Here is an 11915-nt window from a genome sequence, read left to right as displayed (position 1 = left end):
TAATTAGGCCGATACAAATGACAACAATGCCATCTATGAAAGCATTTTGAAAACATTGAGCCCCGTATTAGCACTGATTAAAGTGTAATTAAGTACTGGAAAATAACAAAATGAGTAAATATATGAAAATTACTTTTCTAAACGCATTATTTCATTTTAACATGTATATATATTTTTTTAAAAATGGATTAAACTATTTTGAAAACACAGTTTTGTTTTTTAAAACGTTTGCAAAACTATGAAGAATTCCATCGATACCAATCACGCCATCTATATGCAACTTTTAGCAATAATAATGGCTATTTCCTCATTGAGTGCCACTGGCCGTACACACTCACATAGGAATTGAATAATGTAAAGTGGTATGATATGCTTGCTGACAAAGCTGCTGAAGAAGCAGTGGAAATACGGGCTGTTTTTTGGTTGGTGTCGTAAAACTCTGCAGCGTTTCAACCGAGGAGAGTCAAAGCAGGTTTCTGATATGGTTAGTGGGTAAAGAGTCTTGGATATAGGCTTACGATCCAGATTCTAAGCGGCAGTCAACTGTCTGGGTCCTCCAGAATGAGCCAAAACTGACTAAAGTCATACGCTCACGGAGCACTTAAAAAAAAACTGGTTGCCTCGTTTGTGGCAAAGGGTGGTCAGGTCGCCACTATTGTACTAGAAACTCGCAAGACGGTTACCGCTGACTGGTATACCACTGTTTGTTTGCCACAAGTCATCATCGAATTTCGAAAAAACAATTCAAGACGTCGTACGATACTGCACCATGACAATACAAGTTCGCACACCGCACACCGCCTGCCAAACAAAGATGTTTTTGAGCTTGTAAACATGTCGAAATTTTAGGCCATCCGCCGTACGGCCTGACTTAAGCCCTAACGATTTTTTTACGTTGCTCAAAACGAAGCAAAGTCTTCGTGGTCACCGTTTCAGCTCACCCGAAGAAGCTATTGACGCAATTCGGAGTGGAATAAATGTTGTAAAAACTGGTTTGAACACATGCAAATGTATATCATAAACATCGCGGAGAATTCTTTGAAAAACTTAAAAGGCAGCCACAAACGCGTGAGTTTGTGAGTATGGTTGGATGTTTGTTACTCCTTCACGCAAAAACTATTTAACGTATTTTATACTGCTTACACAGTTTAGTTTTGTAATCTATAAAGTTGTCTTTTGACCCTAATGAAAGGCTTTTGGTAAAGCCAGAAATGTATGTTGTTGGCTCTCAATAGTATTATTTATTGTACATATAAGAACCTGTTGATTTCCTAAACAATACTTGGGCAACAAACTTAACTTGTCTTTGAATCTAATATGAATGAATGTTTTTGGAAATAAGTTAATATTTTTTGAGAGTTGTTGTATAGGTTGAGAGGCAACAGTGAGAGTATTTATGCACTTGTTTGTTTTCTTTTAATTTCTCTCTTGATGAGCTATGACTCTCCATACAGTAAATTTGCAGGAATGTCACGATTTTTTAATATTAATAATATATTTTAATATTGGCCGCTTTTCCCCATAATAATATAAAAATAATAAGACATAGATTATGACAGTAACGGAAATAGACTAGTCTTAATATTAATATATTGTCTGGCCTTGTGTACTACACAAGCTAACAAATTGAAGTTTTGCTGTAAGGATCTGTAATTAAGTACACCATTGAATTTCATTACCTGGTGTCGTTTTTAGAACGTCAGTATACTCTACAAAGTTGAGAGATTCTTTGTTAAATTTGTAGTGGAATCAAATGAGAAACAAGGAGACATACTGACATATTTTTTTTCGCAACGGTTGACCTATGGTTATGGGTATGAGTGCAAGAAATGCAGCAACACACTATTTACCTCATTCAAATTCAAATTCACCGATTTATTTGATTATTTATATTTATTTTTTATTTTTATATTTATTTGATTTATGAAATACACGCAACAAAGGTCTTTGAATGTTTGACAGTTTTATGCAATTACACGTGTAAATAAGATTGAAAAAAAAAGAGAATATATTATTGAAATATAATATAAATGTACAGGAAGATGTTGTATAATAATGAACTCGTCCTGAATTTAGCACATGGATTGTTACAAGTAGTGTGATCTACAATTATGAAATTTGGATAGTAAAATTTATATTTCAAATATTATTATGGTAAAATGGAAAGAAGAGAGTGCATAGCACTCTTTGTTGTAGGTGTATAGGTATGTACAAGTGGGAGAGAATTAAGTGTAAAATGTGATATGGCGAAATTAGAGGAGAAAAGATAAATTGGATGGTATTGTCAAAAGATGTTCATGTGACTTACTATTTAGTTATTTGTAGACAACAAAAAATATTTTATGATTTTACTAATGATGTTTTGGTATATTAATTAGTTTATTATTAAAGAGGTATTAAGATATTCAAAGTATAGTACTACTAGCTTTATTATAATCGTTGAGATACAATTATGATACGCGGACAGGCATGATTGAGATTGAGAAAGATAGAAGAGAGTTGGATATTCTAGAAAACTATAATGATGACCTGTGTAATGTGGTCATTCATAGAAATCTTGATTGTTGGTGTTTGGTGTAATGCCTGGATAAGAATGTGAAGTGTTTTATTTAATACTAGCTACTCGCCCCGGCTTCGCCCGGGTGTACATGTTTTATATGTATAAACCTTCCTCTTGAATCAATCTATCTATTTAAAAAAAACACTTCAAAATCGTATCGTTGCGTAGTTATAACGATTTAAGCATACATAGGGACGGACAGACAAGGACAGCAATTTTGTTTTATACTAAACTAACTTTTTCACGCGGCTTCGCTCGCGTTAATTTATACCCTTAGGAGTGGAATTTATCAAAATCCTTTCTTAGAGGATGCCTACGTCATAGTAGCATGCAAAGTCTCAGCCCAATCGGTTTAAAATTGACAAAGTTTCATACAAACTTTCATCCCCTATTTTATCCTCTTGGGGATAGAATTAATCAAAATCCTTTCTTAGCGGATGCCTACGTCATAACATCTACCTGCATGCCAAATTTCAGCCCGATCCGTCCAGTGGTTTGGGCTGTGCGTTGATAGATCACTATGTCAGTCAGTCACCTTTGAGTTATAGATATATATTTATACTAGATATGTAATGACAATATTGTTGTCAAAAATGATGAAACTGGAGTTGGTTTTATGAAGATCGCACTCGTATACTGTGTTCTACGACTATTCATATGCATCTAGTAAAAAACGGTTATTTCTGTATTACACAGATATGTGATGTGTGCTCACACATCTACACATATAACACGCCCACGCTTTAAGGTTGAATTTCCTATTGCATCTATATCGAATGACTGCTCAACTAAACTATTTAATTTGCATGAATGAGATGGAATGAGTGGAATGAGTGACCATTAAAACGCGAGTGAGTGCGACCAAAACAGCCGTGTATAAGCCAACCAACCTAATCGACATCGAGTCGCATAAGGTTCATTTTCATTTCCATGCAACATCTCTAAGAGCAACTGTGATACTCCCACAACGATCACCATCTTTTTTTATCTATTTATATATCCTAAACAGTGCATTCATTCTATCGCCCTCAATCAGGATTATGAGTATGAGTGATACAGTAATGGAAACTTTATATAAAGGTTTCGGGTGGACAAAATACGTTAGTTAGAGGTATTAGGTTTATACTTATGTACTGTAATAATCAATTACTATCAGATACGATTTTCCGCCAAAATGAAATATATCTATTCCAATTTTATAGCAGGATCTCAGACTTCACACTCTATCACAAAAAGACAGTTATTATCCGAGATATCGAAGTTATTTGATCCACTCGGCTGGTTGTCACCACTCACAATTAGAGCAAAACTTATTTTTCAAATAACATGGTCACCCGGTATAACAGAGTGGGATCAAGTGTGATCAACAAATATACAATATGAATGGTTACAGTTAAAAGGTGAATTACAAAAATCAATAAACTTATCATAGCACGATATGTCAGCATATCATAATATCGGCAGATATCACGAATACAATTGTTGTAGGGTAGGTTGCGCTCTCTCGAATTAAATGTTATATAGTGAACGGACGTATTTTCTTGTGCTCCTCAAATAACTGATATCAGTACATATTCTACAGTGGCGACGAGTAATAAAGTGCCTATGAGCGTGTACTTAAAGGTCGTAATAGTGTTTTATAGGAAAAGTATCTGTGGGCAAAAGTGTCTGTGGGCAAAATCGGACCTTTCGACCTAGACAAAGACAAATGGGAAACGTAGGTGTGTCGACCGGCTAGAACAATATTTTGTAGCGAACGCTGTGAAAACGGAACTACAAGTGGCTACCTTAATAACAGTTATCGGAAGTGAGGCGTATGACCTTATGGTTAACCTGTGTACGCCGACGAAACCCGCAAATAAAAGTTATGCTGACTTACGCCCGAAATTAATAACGTATCCACAATCCAAGACTCAATCGCTACCAACCTTAGACTGACTCCTATCTCCAGATCGGTTTCCAATCTGCGTCCCAATATGACAACTCTATTATTTTGGCATTCGATCGTGATCATTCGACATCGCGTTTTACAAAAATTGATTGATATTTCAATCTTAGATTGCTAAAAATGGATTAGGATTGAATATTAGTCTCGGGCGTTAGTGATACTCATGAAGGACACTCGTATGACAATCATAAACCCAGTATGTTAGCGGAAAGATTTAAATTTAAACAGCGTATACAAAAGTCAGCAGAAACCATGTCTAATTTTGTGGCGGAATTAAAAAAAATTAGCATACAATGCGGATTTTCGGCGGATGGTTTAAGAGAAAATCTAAGAGATCAATTCGTGTGCGGATTAATCAATGATGGCATGGATATCAGGCAGAGGTTATTTACTGAGGATGACACGATCACGTTGGAGCGAGCATACAAGATTGCTGTGTCGATCGCGGCCTTGATAGAAGACTGTACCAGGAGCAGGAGCAGGAGCAGACCAGGTGACAGTAGGCAAGGGGTGGCGCGCTCACCGGCGCACTATGGAAAATGGTAGAACGAAAGCATACCATAAATGGTTTTTACGAATATAATAATCTGGGTGATACTTTGATATAAATACATACTCAAATAGTTAAGTTATAATATTCCGAATATTAAATAGTTAGAATAGAATTTCTTGAGTTAGAGAAACCAAACTCAAGACTTTGGGTGTTCATGTTTCAAAACAATATTGTGAAAAAAATATTAAGAGCAGATATGCAGTGTGTTACATTTTTAGGAAGGTAATTTTATGTACTTTACAAAACAGCTTTAAAATTTTCATTTAATTTTGAGATATTTGAGAAAGTACTTAAAACTGAACGTTGCCAAATTGTTCACAAAAAAAGATTCTTTGAATGTTATGACTGTTACCCACGTCTCCCACCCGCTACTTTTTATTTTAATTCATAGTCTAACTATTCATTAGCAAGATACAAAAAAATCAGCTGCGGATATTTGCGGTTTTAGAAGATATGAGAAGAAACTGATAAAAGTCGGAGTAGTCGAAATATACTGTAACCTTCGCAAGTTCTAAACATGTTACTTGTCGGTTCCTATTTTAATATTAGTAGTAACTAGCAATCGAAAGTAATAATTGGTATATGGGAACTGGCCAAGTTAGACCTTAGGCTACAGTATATTATCCTAAGTTATAAGAAGAAATGATATTTTATATTGTTATAAATACATTTCAGGACAGACTATTGAACTTGGCACCCATTTAGATCTCACCTCTTTTCTCGTAGAAGTCAACAATCAAGGCATATATCATAATATTAAACTCGGCTATCATTTCACATTTATGTTTTTGATGGGATTAGATTTATCGCAAGCGTACAGTTTGAGCTACACGAATAAAAAAAATATATATACTATAGTTAATACAGATAAGGGACTATTTATGTACAATAGACTGATCTACGGGTTAGCGTCGAGTCCTGGAATTTTTCAAAGACAACTGGAACAACTTTTCGCAGATATACCGACAGTAGGGGTAAAAACACCCCGACGATTTAATTATTACAGACAGGGATGACGAGTCACACATACAGACATTACTAAAGTTTGTGAAAGATTGGAAAAATATGGATTTATAATAACAAAAAGAAATATGTACAGTTTTTGAAGACTCTGTAACATATCTAGGGTTCGTTATAAGTAAAAATCGTGTTCATACCTGTCCTGAGAAGATAGAAGCAATAAAAAAGCCCCTATTGGTCCAGTCAAAATAGACATTAAATAAACCATTACAAATGAAATTACTAAAATACCCATCGAGCCTACTGCTGCAATTTATTTTATCCAAGGTCAAAGGTCAAGAATTCAGGTTCTTATCATTTTCTCTGAAACCGATTTTCCGTTTCAGATTAGCGTCAAAATAGGTTAGACAAAAGTTGTAGATCATACAATTCTCTACAAATATTGTCCTAATACTTTTTTTCGTACGAATCACTTTTATTTGAATAAAGATTATTTCTATTTTTATTTCCTGAGTCAATTATTACAAAAGGTCCTAGAATCAGTACCAAATCAAAATATCACAATTCAGGCATGGACTGACTCCATGGTTGTGTTGGGTTGGCTGCACGGAGGTATATCAAAATGGAAGCCTTTCGTAGTCAACAGAATTAAGCAAATTCTTGAGGTGATCCCAGCATCACGCTGGCATCATGTACGTTCAGAAGATAATTCAGCTGATTGCGCAACAAGAGGTTTATCATTTGATCGTTTATCAAACTATATTCTGTAGTGGGAATGGCTACGTAATTTCAATAATATTTATCAACCTCCCACTATCGAACAAAAAAAGATTAATGTGCATGCAACTTTATGTAATAATATAATTAATAATAATTCACTTCCAATAGATTTATTCAATACGTACAGCTCCTTAACACGTATTGTATACAATATCGTCGGCTGGATCTCACGAAACTAAATCTCACACATCTTATGACTTTGAAATGACTTTGAAAGTGTCATACGTCATTTTAAGCAGACAGGGCGTGTAGCGCCAGTAGCTAATAGTTAGTTTAAATCATTATCTAGACGAACACGGGAATTGTACTATTGAGTCATAACGTTTCACAAATCTTCTTATCAACCAGCGCGCTACATCCTAGGTCTTACCATCATTTACCATCAGATGAGGTAACACCAAGCGCAAACCCATTATTAATAATAAAAAAAAATACTGACTTTTTCAATAATACCAATCACATGAACGTCCAGTGGCATTTTAATGCGCCCGCCTGGCCGAGCGCGGGAGGGATCTCGGAAGGTCTCGTTCGAAGCCTGCTATGTATGTTGGTACACCTGTGTGGCTGCGCCCGCCATCTCGTTGTTATATATAATATTAAAGCAGTGCGTTACGAACCCGTGTACATTTCACTTGTCTCCGCTACGCATATATAATAAAGCCTAAAATATCATTTAAAAAGAGTGATAGGTGAGCAACAGCTGACGTATGAGGAGTTTACAACTCTTCTTTATCAAATAGAAGCGTGCCTCAACCAAGGCCGCTTTGTGAGTTAACAGAAGGTCCAGAAGACGATTAGTTGACGTCAGGTCACCTTTTGTGCACGACGCACCTTTTTAGACTTTTATTATATTTTTTTATATATACATTTTAAATATTTTATGTTTTGTTCCATTTTTATTGTCAATTTGAAATATACGTCTTTTACAATCAGCGACCGTAGTTTCTCTTAAAACTAAAATTATAATTTAAAATATTGGTCCTCTCGCCAACAAAGAACCATGGTAAAAACACAAAAATCTAATACGTCTGATGTGGAACAGGGCCGGATTCCCACCATTCAACATGGAAGCCCTAACATCCCCACAGCGACTGCAATCGCTAACATGTAACATCGCTGAAATCGTCAGCGACACCGCTAGTTCCGTTTCAAGTTAGAAGGTACCATAAGGAGGCAAACTTTAAAAATAGCAATAGAAGCAGATGCGCAAAAACTTGCAATGTTGGAACGCACTATTTTGGAACGCGAGCGTCTCGTTATGGAACAGGAGCGCGCTGCCTTGGAACTTCGCAAGCAAGCACAGATCGCCGCTTTAGAGGAAATAGTTAGCGTACGTATTAGCCGACGCTCTAACAATTATAGTTCTGACAGGGAGGTACGAAAATGGTTTGACACAGTTTTAGATGTAGCTATAACTGCAGTAGAAGTAGATGTGCAACCGCAAAACGTTAAAATAAATTTCTCTTGTAGCGAAATCGAAATAGCTATTAATATAATAAATCGTTCTGCGGCATCTTCGGCACCTTTACAGATACATAATAGCATCTATACTATACCTGCCACGAATTCTCAATATTATCTTCGTCCTATCCTAAAAGAACATAATATAACTAATGATTTAGTTAATAAAAGGTCGGCGAGGCTTGTTTGTAGTTCAACTATAATTAAGTAAATTTCGTGTTCTGTTGATAAGACGTGACAGAGCATTATCAACACAGACAATTGCTTCAATATCAAACGATAATAAACTGAAGACAAAATCTGGAGATGGGCGTTTTTCATTCTTTGATGGGAAGCCCTCATACTGGTTTTTCGCCAAACGTGTCTACGACAACACGCAAGCAACATACTCAGCTGCTGGCAACTTAACTGGAAGTGGGATGGCGCTGCGAGGAGCTGCACATGATTCTGAGGCGTTGCTGTTAGCTTCTGTTCGAGATCTCATTAAAGTAATGCTGATTTCTGTAATAACAGCACCAGTTTTGTGGGTGCATATGTAGAGCTAAGAATATTGTACTTAAAGACGACCTCAGATCTTACTGTTGCACCAGTTGTCTGCACTGCGTACTCAGCTAGTCCCTTTTTGCTAAAAGAGGAGCATGTGCACGATGCACCTTTTTAGACTTTTATTATATTTTTTTACATATACATTTTAAATATTTTATGTTTTGTTCCATTTTTACTGTCAATTTGAAATATATGTCTTTTACAAAAATATATGTTTTTTTTTTTAAATTATAATATAAAATATATACAGTCCATAAGAAACTATTAATAATTAAAACCTTTGGAAGTTCATTGTTATCAAGGCCACAAACTGACCCTCACTGCGTTACATTAACAAAACGCTGGCAACTCGTTCAAAATATGAACAAAGATTTCTGAAAGAAATGGTCATCAGATTACCTACAACAGCTTCAAGTCAGGTCTAAATGGAGGCGACCATCCCAAAACCTGAAAGTAAATGATATGGTTCTTGTCAAGAAAGAGAATATGCCACCAAGTAAGTGGGTCTAGGCCGCCTACAAAACGTTCACCCTGGAAGTGACGGGTACGTAAGGGTTGTTACCCTTAAATGTAGCAACAACATCACTCAGTGTCCTATTACTAAATTAGTAACTTTGCCGGATAATGACAACACATTAAACCAAAACTTAGAATCGATTACACCAAGCAATGACGACTCCACAAATACACAACAGCACTAACACAAAATTATAATAATATGTAAACATTCATTTATCTCATATCTCATTTATAATTACTTGTATCATCATATTTATAGCTTTATTTATAATAACAATATTTTACAAGTAAAACATGACACAATATGACAGATAAAGAAGACACTAAAGTACCATATAGAATAGAATATAGAAAAACTCGCAAACAATTATCAAATAGACAACAATTATGTAGTCGGATCACACCAAAAGTAATCAATTGTACCCATCAGAAAAATATAGGATTTTTATAAAGATTATTTGATTCGTGAAGAGTTCGAATTCGTTACACTTATCAAAAAAATCTCAAACTATAACGTTTCTTGTGTCGAATAGAAGAATAGAATAGAAAATCATTTATTCAAATAAACTTACACTGAAGCACTTTTGAATACTCATTACATTTTTAATCTACCGCTCATTCGGAAAGTTCTCTCATCACAAGAAGAATGAGCAAGAAACTTGCGTGTTGCTCTTTTAAATAATTTTATTATTACTTTACATTTTTAAGTTTAAGTGTGTGAATACAAACCACCAATTAGCACTAATTCAATTAAATACTCAAATAGAAAAAATATTGAATATATAACCAACTGGTTAAACAATTAATAAGAGGAAATCAGTCATAGTGATTAGAGCAGACCAGTCCCTACAAGCAGCACCCGTTCACGAGTGTGACGGATGAGCCAGCCATCACTGCGCTCGACCATATTTTAGGGAGCCCAATGAACCGGCCTACCATGCCGCCACAAGTCTGGACATTTTAGTGAGTATGACTACTCAAAACACCAGACCACGTCAAAGCTACTTACAATTGTCATTCTTAACACGTTAAAGACCATATTAAAACCGTAGTAACTAATATACTCTGCTTGAAAATGTTATATTGTTGGTTCACTTACCTGGCGCGCGCGGTGACATGTCGCGAGACACAATATGTACACGACACACGAAAGACGAGTTATTGAATTATACAGTACGAACTCTCGGAGCACAGAATACGTCACTCGCAGCAGACTACCGAGTACAGACTGAAGTTCTGACTAGTGACTACACTAACGCAGTGTAGCCAACTCTGCAGTTTAAACGCATTGCAAATATTGACCTCGGATACTTTAATTTTTCTCAGCAATTACAAATCCTTTGGGGCTGATATTTAGGTATTTCATTTTTTAGATCTTTGACATCATATTGACAGTTCTCGTTACATGATTGATTAACCTTTGTAGCAGAGAAAAAATCTCAAAGATTGGTCTTATAAAATATATGCTTTTGCTGCGTTGTTTCCACTGTTATCGACTTTGATCAGAAAGCTTCTACGTTTGCGGCACAGTACTGCTACGGTAGAATGATTGTAAATACATGGATACATTTTTTTTTAAATGAATACATATTATACATAGAAAACACTCAGACCGATACAAACAATCATATTCATGAATACAAATTTTTGTCCGTGCGAGGAATCGAACCCACGACTATTGGATAGTAAAGCGGTGTGCTAAACCACTAGACCACCGAGGCTGTAGAAATACAAAGGCACCTTGCACACAAAGACAGAAATTTAAAATTGTCAGTTCAATGTGACAAGTGATCATTTAAAAAATTTAATCATAATATGTAAGATTTCAAGAATAAAGAGATAGTAACTCATATTCAAATTTAAAAATCATTTATTCATGTAGAATATTTTAGTCGCTTATGAACGTCAAGTTTTTACATTATATTTTTGTCCCTACCGTCCAGTTCAGTATATAGATCCAATTGAGAAGAACTGGCAAGAAACTCAATTGAATTTTATTTTTTTTTAAAGCCAGTTTATTTACAATTTATATATTTATATAGGTGTCTATGTCTAACATTAAATGAAAATCCTGTGCATGAACAACTATTGCCATGCACGCTCGTCATTCAAGTAATCGTTTAGTGAGTAATAGGCCTTGCTCAGTGAATATGATTTAACAGATGTTTTGAATTTATTTAAAGGTAATTACAATATATCCTTTGATATCTTCTTGTAAATTTTCATACCTATTCCCATAAAAGACCTATTGACTTTTTCTAACCGATACTTGGTGACAGCAAGTTTATCTTTAAATCTAGTATTAATATTATGAATATTGCTGTTTTTTGGAAGCTAGTGATACTACAACTCTAACATTTTGCTGATGATCAGCTACTATATTATTGTTATCGATGGACCTTTTTAAGCTGTTATAAATAAGTTTCCTCAAAAATAACTGGTCACATTTCCTGAAGTGTTACAATACTAGTTTATAAATATTACTAATTTTATTTAACACTAGCCACTCGCCTCGGCTTCGCACGGGTGTACATGACAATGTATTATACCTAAAAATCTCCCTCTTGAATCACTCTATAAAAAAAAAT

At 35.1% G+C, this 11915-nt stretch overlaps 1 pseudogene; it reads left to right on the top strand.

The window, feature by feature from the left end:
- Positions 1 to 364: 364 nt before the first annotated feature.
- Positions 365 to 5054, top strand: LOC131855258 (uncharacterized; annotated as a pseudogene).
- Positions 5055 to 11915: the final 6861 nt, after the last annotated feature.

The sequence above is a fragment of the Achroia grisella genome, unplaced genomic scaffold (genome assembly GCF_030625045.1).
Source record: "Achroia grisella isolate CSIRO2021 unplaced genomic scaffold, CSIRO_AGI_Agris_v1 utg1360, whole genome shotgun sequence".
Taxonomy (NCBI): Eukaryota; Metazoa; Arthropoda; class Insecta; order Lepidoptera; family Pyralidae; genus Achroia; species Achroia grisella.
Note: the sequence above shows the minus strand (reverse complement) of the source record. Positions and strands in the feature narration are given on the sequence as shown.